Genomic DNA, 19,217 nt, shown 5'->3' with positions numbered 1-19,217 from the left:
CCCACCACCGACATTAGACTAATTGGTCTGTAGTTCCTGGGTTTATCTCTCTTTTTAAACAGGGCTGTAATATTCACAACCCTTGCAGACTTATCTTTTAATTCTGGAAAGTCTATTGCAGACAATCACTTTGGGCATGACTTTAACCAATTAAAGCAACAGGATACTTGATTAATAAGTCCAGAACTTTTACTGAGAGTAAAATAGTACTTAATAATTGAAAGTAAAATTATACTTAACAAACTTGGGGAATATAACTTTACAGCTCTGGGGACTGGTCGAGCTTGGTCTCAGAGTGTCACGGTCCTCTTTGTCCAGTCTAGATCCCTCGTCAGATGGAGAACTTGGTTGATGATCTGAGTCTTTACCCCTGAGATCTTCTAGTGTTCCTGCACACTGAAACCTTACAAGATCCCTACTTCTAACCCCTGGATGGCCATCACACCACCATGTAAAATAATAATTGGTCCTAGCTGTTGCTAGGTACATTTAATTAGTTCTTAATAATGTCTTCCACTAACAGTCACCTGTCCTCAGAATCTCAGACATGAGTACAATGGAGTGGTTTCACACTGTCTCCCAATCTGATCTGAAACAAGTTTCCTGTTCATTAAATCTAGGCTCTTGAAGGTCACGATGTACCATACCATGGGTTTTATCAGGGGTCCGAGAAAGGTCCATTGTTTGAATACATTTAGCTGAAACTGTCCTTTCCCACATAGACACAGAAACTCACAGTAATTAGATTGAACTAACTTTAAATGAAAACCCATTCTCTCTAAAATGATTATTGATTCATTAATTATAACTCAATCAAGGTTCATTACTTTTACAATCATCTGTTTCAGGATGGGTAGCTACTCATTAATTATACAGGATATAAACGTTAGTACTGAACACAAAATGGTTCCTTTGGTCAAGTGTTCATCATAAAATGGCTTTCTTCACGTTGTTAGTTATGACAATGGATACATGATAAAAATGGTCAAGTTAAACTGAGATCGAACTACCCAAGCTTACCTCCATCCTCCAGTCCTCTGGCATCATTCCCATATTCAAGGAGGATTGAAAGATTGTGGTTCGAGTCTCTGCTATTTCCACCCTGACTTCCCTCAGCAACCCAGGATGCAGCCCATCCAGACCGGGTGACCTGTAGACAGGTGTGAGCACTGCTAACCTTGTAATTGTCTCCTCTTTATCTATTTTCATCCCCTCCAAATTCTCCACTTCCTCCTCCTTCACTGTGACATTTGCAGCACCCGTTTGTTTTGTGATGACAGATGAAATGTACTTAATTCGTACTTCAGCCACACCCTCTGCCTCCACAGGATCTCCTAATTGACCCACCCTTTCATTGACTGTCCATATGTTGGTAAAAGACTTCAGTGTTCCCAGTTATGTGACCTGCTAATCTTTTCTCATACATTCTCTTGCTGATCTCATTTCCTTTTTCAGCTCTCCTCTGTACTTTCTGTATTCTGCTTGTTTCTCTACTGCATATGAATCCTCACATGATTTTTCAGTGAATGGTTTTTGAACTATTTTGTAAAAGGATTTAGTTTTGTAAATTTCTCCCTAGCTCCCCTCATGGTCAGGCAGAAAGTTTAACTGCTGTGTTTTCAAACAGCAACAGCTTTATTTGAAAAGCCATTATGACAGGATTCCGGGTTTTAATCCAGTCACAAATCTGGTTCTGATGTCTTGTGGCTCCAGCTGTCACATGACCTGTCAGAGGATGACCTCATAATTGACCCAGTCATGGAGCTGTGGGTTGATGTTTAAATTGCTTCAAAATAATTTTCCAGAAGGACAATCAAAATGAATCGATATATAAAAGGTAGATTTTGTGAATTTGTGCTCCCAGTGGAAATTCCTGCAGAGTCTGCTGGTTTTCATATCCCCAATTCCCCACAGGAAGCTCTGTGCTCGGAGTCTGTATTCATTACATCAACATTATACAGAATCATTTCATGGGAGACCCCAGTGTGAATTGTAGACAGGTGGGTCAGTTTTAACTTTCAAAGTAACACAGAAGCAAAATACTGCTGATACTGGAAATCTGAAATAAAAACAGAAAATGCTGGAAATACTCAGCAGGTCTGGCAGCATCTGTGGAGAGAGAGACAGAGTTAACGTTTCAGATCTGTGACCTTTCATCAGAACTGAGCTGAAATTGTCTGAGGGACTGCGATTGTGGAATCAATTTCAGGGTCAAAGACATTGTACTTGGTAAGGATTGGAAGATGGAGATTATTAAGTATAGTGTAAAAATATAGATGCTTTTACATTATTTTAATCAAAATTGATTTAAACTTTGTGCTCATGAATCCTATCTTTTGATCACAATGACACTGATAACAATGGAAAAAGCAAGACTTGCATTTCACGACCACAGGACATTGCAAACCCTTTTACAGCCAATGAAGGAAGGACTTTTAAAGTGTAGTCACTCAACAGTACAATAGAGTACCCTACAATAAAGATGTATAAGATTCTCACCACACAACTGCCAGACAATGAACATCCCAAACAAGAGAGAATCTAACCATCTCCCTTTGACATTCAATGGCATTACCATCGCTGAATCCCCCACTCTCAACAACCTGGGGGTTACCATTGAGCAGAAACTGAACTGCAGTAGCCATATAAATATTATGGTTACAAGAGCAGGTCAGAGACTAGGAATCCTGCGGCAAGTAACTCACCTCCTGACTCCCCAAAGCCTGGACATTAGTCAGGGGTATGATGGAATACTCTCCACTTGTCTGGCTGGGTGCAGCTCCAACAATACTCAAGAAACTCAACAGGACAAAGCAGCCCGCTCGATTGGCACCCCATTTACAACATTCATGCCCTCCATCACTGGCACACAGTGGCAGCAGTGTGTACCATCCACAAGATGCACTGCAGCAATGTGCCAAGGCTCCTGAGACAGCACCTTCCAAACCCGCGACCTTTATCACCTAGAAGGACAAGGGCAGCAGATGCATGGGAACACCACAACCTGCAAGTTCCCCTCCAAGCCACACACCATCCTGAATTGTAACTGTATCACCGTTCCTTCACTGTTGCTGGGTCAAAATCCTGGAACTCTCTTCATAACAGCAGCACATGGACTGCAGTGGTTCAAGAAGGCAGCTCAGCACCACCTTCTCAAGGCAATTAGGGATGGATAATAAATGCTGGCCTAGCCAGCGACACCCACCTCCCATGAATGAATTTAAAAAATGATAATATCCTGTAATCCTCCAAAGTAGAAAATACAAATGGAAATGAAAAATAATAAAACAGTCAGCATGGATTTCATAAAGAAAGACTTGATGAACCTTATCTTTGAAAAATCAACAGCAAGAGTAATATAGCAGATGTAGAAGAGTTTAAGGTAATAAAGCCTCATCCATTTATGTGCTTGAACCATCAAATTGTGGGTTAACAAACAAACATACTAACTGACAGAGCTGCATGTTGTGCTTTCTAAATTACCCTAAAGTAGGGTGTTAATGAGTTAAAGCTTCAGGTTGCTGCAACCAGAATAGCCATTGTCCACTATCAGTTTTACTGTTATAAATAAAGATGGAACATTCATTGTGAATCTATGGAAACAGTCTGGTCCTGCACACTGCAGACACATCCACGTCATCACCAACCAGCTCTCCTATAATTGGTGCAGTTATTTGACTTTGCCCCATTCGCTCCATGGAATTACTTTTAAAAGATTTTAAATTACAAGCAGTTTTGTTAATGTTCAGCCTTTGAGAAGAAATCATTCCCTGGCCACAGTGGAGACAGCATTGAATATAAAACAGTAGACTACCAGGTAACACAGTGAAAGCTGATCAGCTAATCTATAATTACTTACATTTCTTAATTTTGCTCTTGCTATTCGGTTTTTCATCATTTTCAGCTCCTGACTGTGGATATTATTGTGATTAAATGTGAAAAGATGCACTGTGTCTCAGCCCCGGTATACTGGCTCTTTCTCTGTACAGTGCTGTATACACTCAGATACTGACAGTGTCTCTCCCTCCCTCAACTTTCCAGCCCTGACGGTGCAGAAAGCGCTGCTCAAAGTTACACATTCTGACTGTTTGCAGTTGATTAGTGAGAGATTATTAACGTATCCTCCTGCAGCGCTGCCTCGGTTAATAACAGCAGATCTAAGTCACATTTCAGATACAGAAACAGACGCATCAATTATTCACTCTTTCCCAGAGTGAGTGAGGCCGGGACAAGCAGCAACATTCCGGACCCACACTCTGCAATTACCCAGCACCAGTGGAAAGCAGTGAATACAGATTCAATCAGTGGGTTAATGTCCATTACAGGGATGCAAGATTCCACAGCCCAGGATAAACATCCCCATACACCGAGAACAAGCTCAGGAAAACCCGGGGGAGTTAATATCCCAGTCACTGAGCATTCCAGCAACATTGAACAAGTTCCTGAACTGAGTGAACCTTTCAAAGTACAGAAGTGAGGACGAGGTCAAAAAGGTCTGAACAGTTGAGGTGACTGAGCGGTTTCAGCTTCTCTGTTCAGGTTGCAGCTTTCACTGGAGGCATGTGTTCAAATCCCACTTCTGACAACTTGATTTTCAGTTACTTTGCAGAGCTTCCTTGAAGGTTTGAGGTAGAGTAAATACTGAGGAACTGTTTCTAACTGCTGAAAGGTCAATAACCGAAGGTTATAGATTTAAGGTGACTCACAAAACCAGAAAGAACTTGAGGAAAAATCGATTTCTGCAACATGTGGTTAGGATTTCAGTTATGTGGATAGATTGGAGAAGCTGGGGTTGTTCTCTTTCGAGAGGAGATTTGATAGAGGTGTTCACAATCATGAGGGGTCGTGACAGACCCGATAGAAATTGTTGGTAGAAGGATTGAGACTCAGGTAAAAGCTGTGGCTCAGTTGGTCACACTCACCTCGAAATCACAAGCTTCTGGGTTCAGATTTCACAGCTGACACTCCAGTACAGCACTGAGGGTGTTGAAGGTGCTGCCTTTCAGGTGTGATGTTAAACCAAGACCTGGTCTGCATGTTTGGGTGAATGTAAAAGATCCCATGCTGCAATGTCAAACAAGTGAAGAGCAATTCTCCCTGGTGTTGTGATCAATATTTGCCCCTCAATCAGATCAGTTGGTCATTATCACATTGCTGTTTGTGGGTATTAGCTGCTGCATTTCTGACATTACATCAGTGATTACACTTCAAAAGTATTTCATTGTCTACAAAGTGCTTTGATATGTCCAGTGGTCTTGAAAGGTGCTATATAAATGCAAGTCTTTTCTTTCTTTATCACAACACATTGCTGTGTAAACAATGGTTCTTCATGTCACCTCTGGTTCTTCTGCCAATCACCTGATATCTGTGTCCTCTGCTTACTGACCCTTTTACCACTGGAAACAGTTTCTCCTGATTTAAACTATTGAAAACCTTCATGACTTTGAACAAATGTGTCAAATCTTTTCTGAATTTTCTCTGCTGCAAGGAGAACAACCCCAGCTTCTCCAATCTCTCCACATAACTGAAATCCCTCACCCTGCTACCATTGTGGTAAATCTCTTTTTTATTCTTTCATGGGATGTGGGCACTGCTGACACAATGTGATTCCTGTCAATGGAGCGGCCCGCTGACATCATCGGACTGTGCCAAGCTGTGCATAGGCACAGCTACATCTTGCCAGGATTAAGTGGCACATGTGGAGGATGATGTCATTGCGCAGCGCCAACATCATCGCATATCCGCGCTTGGTCCATCTTCGCACATTTGCGCTAAAACGTCATCAGGTATCCAGCCCCTCACTCAGCTGGAGGAAGCGGCTGAATAGGAGACTTTGAGGCTGGAGCTCTCCCCCGTCGGCAACTCGCTCCAGGCCTCGACGCGTCCTCCCCTCAGCCGCTCGCTGTACACCTCGATGCTCCCCTGGACAATTGTTCCCCACTCGCGTCATCCAGCTCTATGGCCGCTTGCTCTCTGCCCCCCAACACCCGCTCCAGCCGCCAGCTCTAGGCCATGCCACTTCCCTCCTCTAGGCCACTCACTACTCACTCCTACGTCACACTTTGCAGCCCACCTTGCTTCTTCGGGCGGCGCGTGGAGACTGGTCAAACGTGGGAGCAAGTGGCCGAGAGAAGGGAAGCAGCGCAGCCTAGAGCTAGTGGCTGGAGGGGAGTGGGGGTGGGGAGTGAGCGAACGACTGGAGAATGGGGTGACATGATCGGGAGACAATCGGCCAGGGAAGTAGGGGGGGGAGCAGCGAGGTCTGGAGCGAGCGACTATGGAGGGTGGAAGCGGCCGGTGCAAAGCAGGGGGAGAAAGCGAGTTGTGCCACCTAGTGGTTGCGTTGTCAGCAAACGCAGCCTTTATTGTCCATCCTTAATTGCCCATGAGAAGGTGGTGGTGAGCTGCCTTTTTGGAGCTGCTGCAGTCCATGTGTTGTACGTAAACCCACAGTGCTGTTAGGAAGGGAGTTCCAAGATTTTGATCCAGTGACAGTGAAGGAATGGTGATATAGTTCCCAGTCAGGACAGTGTGTAACTTGGAGGGGAGCTTGCAGATGGTGGTGTTCCCATTCATCCAATGTCCTTCTAGGTGGTCGAGGTTGGGGGTTTGGAAGGTGCTGTCGAAGGAGGCTTGGTGAGTTGCTGCAGTGCATCTTGTAGATGGTACACGCTGCTGCCACTGTTCACTGGTGGTGCAGGAAGTGAATATTTAAAGTAGTGGATGGAGTGCTGATCAAGTGATCTGCTTTGTCCTGGATGGTGTTGAGTTTCTTTGGTGTTGTTGGAGCTCCACTCATCCAGGCAAGTGGGGAGTATTACATCACACTCCTGACTTGTGCCTTGTAGATGGTGGACAGGAGGTGAGTTACTTGCAGCAGAATTCCCAGCTTCTGACCTGCTCTTGTAGCTACGGTATTTATATGACTGATCCAATTCAGTTTCTGCTCATTGGTAACCCCCCGGATGTTGATTGTGAAGGATTCAGCAATGGTAATGTCATTGACTGTCAAGGGGAGATGGTTAGATTCACTCTTGTTGGAAATGGTCATTGCCTGGCATTTTTGTGGCGTGCATGTTACTTGCCACTTATCAGTCCAAGCCCAATCTTGCCCAGGTCTCTCTACATGTGGACACGGACTGCTTCAGTATCTGAGGAGTTACTAATGCAACTGAACATTTTGCAATCATCAGTGAACATTTCCACTTCTGACCTTATGATGGAAGGAAGTTTATTGATTCTAGACAGATACATGAATGGGCAGGAAGAAAAGAGATACAGACCCTTAGAAAATAGGCGACATGTTTAGATAGAGGATCTGGATCGGCGCAGGCTTGGAGGGCCGAAGGGCCTGTTCCTGTGCTGTAATTTTCTTTGTTCTTTGTTTGTTCTTTGATGAAGCAACTGAAGACGGTTGGGGCCGAGGACACTACCCTGAGGAACTCCTGAGCGATGTCTGGTACTGAGATGATTGGCCACCAACAACCAGCACCATATTCCTTTGCGCAAGGTATGACTCCAACCAGTGGAGATTTTTCTCCTTGATTGCCATTGACTTCAATTTTGCAAGGGCTCCTTGATGCCCTAGGCAAGAGCAGTCACTGTCACCTCACCTCACCTCCTGAATTCAGCTCTTCTGTCCATATTTGGGCCAAGGCCATAATGAGGTCAGGAACTAAGTGGCCCTGGCGGAACCCAAAATGAGCATTGGTGAGTAGGTTATGGCTGTGTAAGTGCTGCTTGATAGCACCGTCAACGACACCTTCCATCACTTTACTGATGATCAAGAGGAGGCTGATCGGGCAGGAATTGACCGGGTTGGATTTGTCCTGCCTTTTGTATACAGAACATACCTGGGCAATTTTCCACATTGCTGGGTAGATGCCAGTGTTGTAGCTTGGCGGGCGGTGTGGCTAGTTCTGGAGCACAAGTCTTCAGCACTGCAGCCAGGATGTTGTCAGTATCCAGAGCCTTCAGCCTTTTCTTAATATCATGTGGAGTGAAGTGGATTTAGCTGAAGATTGGCACCTGTGATGCTGGGGACCTCAGGAGGAGGCCGAGATTGATCATCTACTTGGCACTTCTGGCTGAAGATGGTTGCAAATGATTCAACCTTGTATTTTGCACTGATATACTGGTCTCCCTTATCATTAAGGATGGGGATATTTGTGGAGCCTCGTCCTCCTGTTAATTGTTTAATTATCCACCACCATTCAGGACTGGATGTGGCAGGACTGCAGAGCTTTGATCTGATCTGTTGGTTGTGAGATCACTCAGCTCTGTCTATTGCATGCTGCTTCCGCTATATGACATGCAAGTAATCCTGTGTTGTCGCTTCACTCATTTTTAGGTCTGCTTGGTGCTGTTCCTGACATGCCCTCCTGCACACTTCATTGAACCACTATTGCTCCCTTGGCTTGATGGTAATGGTAGAGTGAGGGACATGCCAGGCCATGAGGTAACATATTGTGTTTAAATACAATTCTGCTGCTGCTGATGACCCACAGTGCCTCATGGATGCCCAGTTTTGAGCTGCCAGATCTGTTCATTTCTTCCCTCAGATATAATTGAAAAAAAAATTCTGAAGAAATGCATGAACTAAATAAAAAGGAGAGAGAAATAAATACTGACAAAATGGATGGCAGAATTTGGAAGGTAAAAAGATTTCAGTTTTATTATTGATGAGTGAGAGGAATATATCACACTTTGGGGCTTCTGGAAGTGGATTTACTGATAATCTGGGGAATTGATAGGAAACTGCTTCATAGTTGGTGGAACAAATTCCCGCCCTTGGGGTGGAGCCAACAGCTGCATCCGTCCAATAACAGACAGAGTAGAAGTACTGTATCAGGCCTTGTTAGCTCAGTTGGTAGAGCATGCGACTTTTAATCTCAGGGTCTTGGATTTGAGACCCATGTTGTGTGGTTGTTCTTCCCTTTTTCAGTCTTCATCAGCAGAGAGTTCAAGGAGTGTTTGAAATTAAATTCAACAACATCAACAGATTTCAACTACTCCCATCCCGCCCCCTCCCAGTGTAGTTGACAGGACTCTCAACCTCTGCCTTCCCCCTTCCCCTCCCTCCCAGATCTGCGACAGGGTTCCCCTTGTCCTCACTTTCCACCCCACCTGCCTCCACATCTAAAGGATCATCCTCCACCATTTCCGCCACCTCCAGCGTGATGCCACCACCAAACGCATCCTCCCCTCCCCTGTCAGCATTCCGAAGGGATTGTTCCCTCCGCGACACCCTGGTCCACTCCTCCATTACCCCCAATACCTCGTCCCCTTCCCAAGGCACCTTCCCATGGAATCGCAGGAGATATAATACCTGCCCTTTTCCCTCCTCTCTGCTCATTATCTAAAGCCCCAAACACTCCTTTCAGGTGAAGCAGCGATTTACTTGTACTTCTTTCAATTATGTATACTGTATTCACTGCTCACAATGCGGTCTCCTCTAAACTGGGGAGACCAAACGCAGATTAGATGGAACACCTCTGCTCAGGCCGAAAGCATGATCCTGAGCTTCGGGTTGCTTGCCATTTCAACACTCTCCCCTGCTCTCATGTCAACATTTCTGTCTTTGGCCTGTTCCAGTGTTCCAGTGAAAATCAACCCAAGCTCGAGGAGCAGCACCTGACCTTTTGATTCGGCACTCTACAGCCTTGTGAATTGAACATTGTGTTCAATAACATCAGAGCATGACTGGTGTCAGGCAACCACAAGCATTAACACACTCTTTGCCTTTGTCCCAGGACAGCTTTGTTATTTAATCTCTCCTTCCCTCTGCACTATCAAACACCTTCCCCTTTGTTCTCTCCCACATGCCCCTCCCCGTCACTTGTTTAAAACCTAATTCTTTTCTAACCCGTCTCAGTTCTGATGAAACGTTAACTCTGTTTCTCTCACCACAGATGCTGCCAGAGCTATTGAGTATTTACAGCACTTTTTGTTTTTATTTCAGATTTCCAGCATCTGCAGTATTTTAATTTTATTGTGTCAGAAAGTCTTTCCTTGATTCAGGACTCTTACCTCTCTCCAGAATCTCTCTGCTAAAGATTGAACTTTATCTCATTTCACTCACAGCTCAGGGTCAGTGTGGCACAGAGGGACTTCTGGCTGTGTCCCACTTCACAATCCCTCAGTACTGAGAAAACAATGGGGAATATTACTCACATGTTGTGTTCTGTAACTTTTTACAAACACTTTAATGTATATATTGTCTTACAAAGCAGTGACAGAATGGTGGCTTTAGTGTGTTGTTGAAATAGCTTTGTTGAGTTCGTGCTGTACTAACAGTTAAACAGTTCTTGGTTCAATCCCAGGTTTTGGCACTTTCAACCTCTCCTGTGTCTTTTTCTTTGGCTCCAATTGTCAAGCTGCATGATTTACTCTGAAATTAGCACCAGAGAACCAAGGCACCAGCGAGCATGAGGAGCTGAAATTAGAACAGATCAAATCCACTTAATATTTCTGACTGAAGATGGTTGCAAATGCTTCAGCTTCATCTTTTGCACTGACGTGCTCAGCACCACCATCATTGAGGATGTGAATGTTTTTGGAGCCTCCTCATCTTGTTACTTATTTAATTATCCACCACCATTCACGACTGGATGTGGCAGGACTGTGGAGCTGTGATCTGATCCTGAGGGAGATATCCATGTGTGGAGTGGCGGGATGTATGGAGATTGATCCTGAAGAGGGTGTCCGAGCCTGGAGTGGAAGCTTTCCGTGGAGGTACAGGAGTAGGTCATTCAGCCCCAGTGTTTTATAAAGGTTTAGCATAACTTATTTGCTTTTACTCTATGCCTCTATTAATAAAGCCAAGTGTCCTGTTTGCTCTTTGCAACCTTTTCAAACCTTGATCAAAAAAGATTGGTGTACATTGTCTCATTCTTCCTCCCAAACTTCACAAGTCTCTGTGTAAAATTTTATCTGTTGTGTGAAAGCCCATTTTACCAGTGTGTTTAAGTTCCTCTGAAGTGTGTTACTGTCACTGGCATAGGATGAAATTCACGAGCATTCTTTGATGCTATCTCCGTGGAAAGAGCAATCTTACACACTAGCTCAAATTGGGATTTTGTGTGTTTAGTATCTTTCCTCATCCACCAATATAAGCACAAATCTGTCTCATAATGTACGGTCTAAGAATGTGCCAATGTTGCAATGTGGTGATAAATTCTTCAGTGTCACAATGTACTCACCAACTGTTTCACTACTTTTCTGATTTCTGGATCCAAGTTTGTAGCTTTCCGCGATCTCTAGTGGCTTAGGGTTGAGCCTCACTTCAACGAAGAAACGAAAAATTATGATTTAAAGATTACACTGTCAATCATTCACATCTCTGTCTTCTCCTGAACTTCGAGTTCAAATTTGTTTGTGAAGTTGATTCACACGTTAAGACAGCACAGTCTTTGTCTTTGTGAAGGAAGTGATTTGGGAATGGCTGGTTGAAACTGTCCCTTCTTGCACAGAAATTCAGTGCAAATACTTGATCGCTCACAATTTCCTTAAGAGAAATGTGTTCACAATCGCATTCGACACAGAAACGGCCTCAGCATTAATCTCACTGAAGCAGAATGTGACCGTGTTGTTTGTTTCAGAATGTTGTTGCCGTTATTTGTCGCTTTTAACCAAGACTGGGAGACAGGGCAAGGTTGATCCGAGGTTGGAATATATTATCATTCAGGAGCAAGAAAAATCAAAAGAAACAAAATAAGAAAACCCAGTCTCCGGATTTGAGAATCTGTAGATCCGCTTTGGGAAAGTGAATCAGAGCAGAATGAAGGGTGAACTGTCCAGAAGAGATGAAGACACAGCTCAGTCAACACGTTTCCCTGGTTGATGATGCTGGAACATTCCTCACACAGAAATGATTCAACCCAATGACAAACATTCTTCCAGCTGATAATTTATGCTACTGATTTAAGGACTGTCTCATGTGGTTACCGAGTGACGACGAGAAGATATTAAACTTTGTTCTATTCAATCTAGCTGTGATAAAGTTTGAATTTTTCTACCTTTTATAAACAGTATTTGAAGGGTCTCGGTAACAATGTTCAGTGTTGATGAGAGTGGGGTCTGGGTGAGAAGCTGCTGAGTGTGACAGGGTCAGGACTGGATGCAGGAAGTTCTCTGACAGTCTCCCTCTATCTCTCTAATGGGTTTGAGTTGATTTACGACTGGTAGCTTTTATTTTACTTTTCTTATTTAGAGATATAGCCCCTTCGGCCCACCGAGTCTGTGCCAACCAGCAACCACCCATTTATACTAATCCTACATTAATCCCATATTCTCTACCACATCCCCACCATTCTCCTACCACGTACCTACACTAGGGACAATTTACAATGGCCAATTTACCTATCAACCTGCAAGTCTTTTGGAGGTGGGAGGAAACCAGAGCACCCGGCGGAAACCCACACAGACATAGGGAGAACTTGCAAACTCCACACAGGCAGTACCCAGAACTGAATCCTGGTCGCTGGAGCTGTGAGGCTGCGGTGCTAACCATTGCGCCACTGTGCTGCTGTTGGTGTTCTGATAAATGAAGGAAGTTCCCTCCACCCATTTTTTTTGGACAGACAGTGTGGTATAAGGATGTAAAGGGTTAATGCTGAAGATAGTGGGATCAACCCCTCCCACTGTCAGAGTGATGATGGAACAGTCACATGAGATGAAGTTTGGGAGAAGAGAGAGCAGCACCAAGGATGCTAGCTTAGCAGGCTTGATGAGTGTGTATAGAGTATTGTGCAAATTAGAAAAGAGTTCTTAGTTCTTTCAGCAGGAACTGTGTCCAGAAAATATCGAGAAACTCACAATTTTATTATTCAGGAGTCGGAACACAGATATTAATTCCAAGTGACAGTTCTGGGACCAATTAACAAAAAAAGTAGAGAATAATATTGCTCACTGATTGAAATCCCCCAGTGAGGAGACAGTTAAACAGGTGATCTTTTGGGGCATCCTTCGATCCAAGGTTTCAGCAACATTTAATCTCCCTTTTTGGTGAAATTCTCTGTTATTTGCAACTTTTTTTTATCAGCTTTGATGGGCGAGTGAAAAAACTGAAAAGATTGAACAGTTCCAACCTTTCTTTTCTTCCTTCTTCTCTTCTTTCCATCAGTTTCTCTTTTCTGTCCCAGATCAATATAATGATGAGTATCCCAATTTAATCTGCTGTTTCTGGTGTTTTATCCATTCCAATCAAAATTTCAACATTCCAATCAAATCTATTTGTTATTCCACAGTGTCTCTCCATGTGTTTTATTCTGTTGTATTCTCTCACAGTCTGTTTGATGATCAATGTTACATCTCACTCTCTGTTCTGGTGAAGATCAGAAGCAGTGATATCTGTTTACACCACCCGACAAGTCGGCCTGATGCTGTGCCTCGCTGATCATGTGGGGTTAAAGCAATTCTTCCAGTCAGTTAGTTCAGTTTTCATTTCATGAGAAATTCGGTCATCATGACTTCATCAGTGACCTAATGGTTCAGGTGTCTGAGTGATGTTAATCATGATGTGATGAAATGATTGTATGTTCCAGTCTTTCCGTGGTGGGTTTTCACACTGAGTAGAAACGTGTTGGACATGGTCTGGAAATGTTTCACACTGCTCCATTCCCAACTTCATTTACTTGCAGAAGATATATTTCCATCATTCCACAGCTGGCTGCACAGCCAGAAGCTGTGCTGAAGGTGACAGCTATGTCTTTGCAACAGACAAGGTGGCCGAGAGGTTAAGGCGATGGACTGCTAATCCATTGTGCTTTGCACACGTGGGTTCGAATCCCATCCTTGTCGCTAGTTTATGAGCTGTTTCGTGTATTATTTATGTTGGGTGAGCTTATGTGTAAAGTCAGCCTCGAAACCTGTTCTTGTCAATGTCCAGACAGTGATTCCAGAATTTGTTATACTTTATTAAAATTGAGACAGACAATTGGAATTCTTCACCCAAACTGCACTGGAATGAAGATCAAATAGGGATCACGAAACGGAGCAGGATTTTTCCTCCCCTCCTTCCTTCCATCATTACTTTCTCTGGATTTGCACCAAGTGAAAGACAAATGGGAAAAGCAAATGGCGAGGGAGCAGATGCAGAAAATTATCCTTTGGCAAGAAATTTATTTTCAAATCTTCTTGATAGATTAAGTGAGTGAACAATGCTTTGGCAGATGGAGTTTAAAATGAGGGGTCATCGACTACCGACGATAGATCAGAGTGTTTTTTTGTAAGAGGTGAGATGTTAGAAACGGTTGAGGAGCAGAGACCCGAATACTGAATTAATAAAAGCTCGTGGACTGGTAGAAAATAATGTGAAAAGTGAACAGAATATGAAGATTGGAACTCATGTTGCAGTGATATAAAGCTCTGTGCTCCTGAAGTAAATGTCCAAGCCCAGATTGTGGGGAATCTGTGGAGAGTGATTTGGTTTTTATTCATTCTTGGGTGTGAGTATCGCTGATAAGGCGAGCATTTATTACCCATTCCTATTGCCGTTGAGAAGGTGGTGGAGAGCTGCCTTCTTGAACTGATGCAGTCCATATGGTGCAGGAACACCCACACTGCCGTTGGGGAGGGAGTTCCAGGATTGTGACCCAACAACAGTGAATAAATGGCGATATCGTTCCAAGTCAGGATGGTGAGTGACTTGGAGGGGAACCTGCAGGTAGTGAGTTCCCATGCATCTGCTGCCCTTGTCCTTCGAGGTGGTAGTGGTCACGAGTTTGGAAGGTGCTGTTGAAGGATACTTGGCGAGTTGCTGCAGTGCATATGGAGATGGTACACACTGCAGCCACTGTTTACTGGCTGTGGAGGGATTGAATGTTTAAGGTGGCGGGTTAGGTGCCGATCAAGTGCGCTGCTTTGTCCTGGATGGTGTTGACCTTCTTGAGTGTTGTTGAGTGGGATGTATTCCATCACACTCCTGACTTGTGCCTTGTAGATGGTGGACAGGATTTGGGGTGTCAGGAGGTGAGATACTTGCTGCAGAATTCGTAATCTCTGACCTGCGCTTATAGCCACAGCATAGATGTGACTGGTCCAGTTACGTTTCTGGTCAAGATATTGATGGTGGGGGATTTAACGATGATAATGCTTCTGAATATCAAAAGGTAGATTTTTTTTCTCTCTCATTGGAGATGTTCACTGCTTGGTACTTGTGTGGCCAGAAGGTTGCTTGTTACTTATCAGCTCAAGCCTGAATGTTGTTCAGGTCTTGCTGCTTGCAGGCACAGACTGCTTCAGTATCTGAAGAGTTGTGAGTCATCATCTAACATTCCCACTTCTGACTTATGTTGAAGAGAAAGTCGTCAATGAAACAGCTGGGATGTTTGAGTCTAGGACACTACCCTGAGAAACCCCTGAGGCAATGTCCTGGGCTGAGATGATTGGCCTCCACGAACCACAACCATCTTGTTTTGTGCGAGGTACGACTCCAGCAAGTGGAGAGTTTTCCCCCTGATTCCCAGTGACTTCAATTTTGCTAGGGATCCTTGATGCCACACTCACTCAAGGGTGGTTCAAGAAGGCAGCCCACCCCACCACCTTCTCAAGGGCAATTAAGGATGGGCAGTAAATGCTGGCCTGGCCAGCAACGCCCACATCGCATGAATGAATGAATAAAAAAGTGAAGTATCCCTTGTGTCATTGTTTTGGTAGAAAATATAACCCTGGTGGAATTGCCCCTCCCAATCACACCTCACTTCATAGAACATAGAAAATGGAGAAAATTTATGGCACAGAATGAGACCATTTAGCAATCGTGTCTGTGCCAGCTGAAAAAGAGCGATCCAGCCCAATCCCACTTTCCAGGTCTTGGGAATGGGATCTGAACAGATCTCAGAGCTCACATTATGTGAATGTTCTGTTGAAGTATTGGTGAGCTGATATACCAGGGGAGATTCACACTGTTAGACACAGTGTGAAATACATTCAAGTATTTATAAAACATTGTAACATGTGAGTAATATTCCCCATTGCTTTCTCAGCACTGATGGATTGTGAAGTGGGAGACAGCCAGAAGTCCCAGTGATCCACACTGACCCTCAGCTGAGAATGAAATGAGATAAAGTTCAATCTTCAGCAGCGAGTTGCTGCAGAGAGGTAAGAGTCCTGAATCAAGGAGAGACTTTCTCATACTGCTGTTGAATCTCATTTCAAACACTCCTTGAACTCTCTGCCGAGGAATTCAGAGCTGGAGAATGCCTGTAAAATCAGCCTAAAAAGGAAATAAAAAACACCCACCGTGGGGCTCAAACTCAAAAACTTGAGATTCAGAGTTTCATGCTTTCATCGACTGAGCTCACTAGGCCTGAGACAGTGTCCCCGTCCTGTCTGTTATTGGACAGTGCAGCTGTTGGCTCCATCCCAGGGGCTGAATTTGTTCTGTAAACCATGAACCAGCTTCCTCTCAAATCCCAGGTTTATCAATAAATCCTCTTACAAAATCCCCAAAGTGTGATATATTCCTCTCACTCATCCAGAATAAAAGTTACATCTTTTGCTCTTTTTACCTTCCAAACATTGACTTCTATTTTGCTCAGCATTTATTTCTCTCTCCTTTTTATGTTGTGCATTTCCTAATAAACATTTCATTTCAATTATTTATGAGGGATGAAATGAACAGAAGAGATTTTCTGCAATGGTACCAGGGGTGTGGGACAGAGCGAGTGGTTTGGATCTGGAATACACTGCCTGAGAGTGTGCTGGAGGCAGATTCAATCGTGGCTTTCAAAAGGGAATTGGATAAACACCTGAATAGAGAAAATTTGCAGGGTTACAATGAAAGGGCAGAGGAGTGGAATTAGCTGATTTGCTCTTGCAAAGAGCTGTCATGGACATGATGGACTGAATGGTCTCCTTCTGTACTGTAACCATTTGATTCCTTGATTCTAACTCTGTCAAAGTTGTTCTGAACTTGCTCTGCTCCAAGGAGAACAACCCCAGCTTTTCCAGTGTCTGCACATAACTGAAGTTATGAGGAACCATGGGGAACCCACTGTAAACCTTCCTCCAGACAGAAATACAACTGTTCACCACCACACTGTGACCCAGCTGTTCACAATATATATCAATGATTCGGATGTGGGGACCAAATGTACTATTTCCAAGTTCGCAGATGACACAAAACTAGGTGGGAATGTGTGTTGTGAGGAAGATGCAAAGCGGCTTCAAGGGGATTTGGACAGACTTAGTGAGTGGACAAGAAAGTGGCACATGGAATATAATGTGCAAAGATGTGAGGTTGTCCACTTTGGTAGGAGAAACAGATGTGCAGATCATTTCTTAAATGGTAAGAGATTAGAAAGTGTAGATGGACAAAGGGGCCTGGGTGTCCTTGTCAGTAAGTGACTGAAAGCTAACATGCAGGTGCAGCAAGCAATTAGGAAGGCGAATGACATGTTAGACTCTATCACAAGAGGATTTGAGTACAGGAGTAGTGATGTCTTGCTTCAATTGTATATAACCTTGGTTGGACTGCACTTTGGAATACTGTGTGCAGTTTTGGTCCCCTTACCTTAGGAAGGATATCATTGCCATAGAGGGAGTACAACGAAGGTTCACCAGACTTGTTCCCGGGGTGGCGGGACTGTCCTATGAAGAGATTTTGGGGAAACTGGGACTGTATTCTCTAGAGTTTCGAAGAATGAGAGGTGATCTCATTGAAACTTACCATATATTTAAAGGGATAGACAGGTAGATGAAGCTATTTCCTCCGGTTGAGGAATCTAGAACCAGGGGACACAATTTCAACATAAGGGGAAAGCCACTTCGGACAGAGACGAGGAGAAATTTCTTTACTCAGAGGGTTGTGAATCTTTGGAATTCTCTACCCCAGAGGGCTGTGGAAGCTCAGTCATTGAGTATGTTTAAAGCAGAGATTGACAGATTTCTAAATGCAAATGACATAGGGGATATGGAGATAGTGTGGGAAAAAGGCATTGAAGTGGATGATCAGTCATCATCATATTGAATGGCGGGGTTGGCTCGACGGGCTGAATGGCCTACTCCTGCTCCTATGTTCCTATCAGTCTGCTAATTTCATATCCATGCTGTCATTGTCCCTTTTATTACATGGGCTTCAGTTTTACTGGCAGTCTAGTATGTGACATCATCAAGAAGGTTTTCAATAAGTTAAATAAGGAGAAATTGTTTCCAGTGGCAAAAGGGTCAGTAACCAGAGGATGTATTTATCAGGTGATTGAGAAAAGAACCAGAGGCGAAATGAGGAATGATTTTTTATCCGGTGCTGTGTTGTGATTTGGAATGCACTGTCTGATCAGGACTTGAAAGCAGATTCAGTAGTAACTTTGAAAAGCAATAGGGATAAATACTGGAAGGAAAATGTACAGATTACAGGAAAAAGCTGAGCATCAGAACTAATTGGATAACACAACCAAAGAGACAGCATTGACACAATGGACCAAATGGTTTCCTTCTTTGTGTATCATTCTATGGTTTTATGAACATAATGTTGGTACAATTGCTGAGTTGGAAGTGAAGTGAACCCAGATTCCGGGTATTCTAAACACCGGACCCAAACCAACTGAAACAAAAACAAGAAATGCTGGATTCACTCAGCAGGTCTGGCAGCATCTGTGGAAAGAGAAGCAGAGTTAACGTTTCGGGTCAGTGACCCTTCTTCGGAACTGACTGAACAAGCCTGTTGTTTAATCTCTGTTTTTCACACCAGCTTCTCCTCGCTCTTTCTGTGTTTCCTGCCTGGTCTGTTCCTCTGACCTTCATTTCTGACACTCTATTGAGAATGGCCAACTCACTGCGCCTCTCACTCCCACCGTCACTCCACCCCTTCACCCACTTCCAAACCTCTCTGTTGAACAGTACCTCACTTCTGCTCCTCTGCTCCATTAATATAACAGGAAAACATTTTCAAACAGACATTTCCAGACAGTGAACGTTCCAGTAAGACAAGGTAAAGAGCAGATTCATTCACTTTCAACACAGAGAGAGCAGCTCTCCCTGTTCAGTCTAAGGAGCAGCTGTAGTTTCACTCCCTTTAGTCTTCGAGACATGGGCCAGAATTTTAAGGGACCGTTGGAGATGGGAATGGAGGCTGGGGAGGGGGAGGGGGGGTGAATAAAATATGGATGGAAGACGTCGGACCGGATATTTCTGTCGGCGGCTGACATGGAGGGCAGACTTCGCACATCCACACGGCAAGAAGGCATTTAAAGTATTTATGAGTCCAATTGTCAGCA

At 43.9% G+C, this 19,217-nt stretch overlaps 1 non-coding gene across 1 annotated transcript; it reads left to right on the top strand.

The window, feature by feature from the left end:
* Positions 1–13,718: 13,718 nt before the first annotated feature.
* trnas-gcu (transfer RNA serine (anticodon GCU)) lies at positions 13,719–13,800 on the top strand. Its single transcript has one exon. It is a non-coding gene; the product is annotated as a tRNA-Ser (tRNA).
* The last annotated feature ends 5,417 nt before the right edge of the window (positions 13,801–19,217 follow it).

Source organism: Heterodontus francisci, chromosome 35, assembly GCF_036365525.1.
Source record: "Heterodontus francisci isolate sHetFra1 chromosome 35, sHetFra1.hap1, whole genome shotgun sequence".
Lineage (NCBI taxonomy): Eukaryota > Metazoa > Chordata > Chondrichthyes > Heterodontiformes > Heterodontidae > Heterodontus > Heterodontus francisci.
This window is presented reverse-complemented; position numbering and strand designations above follow the sequence as displayed.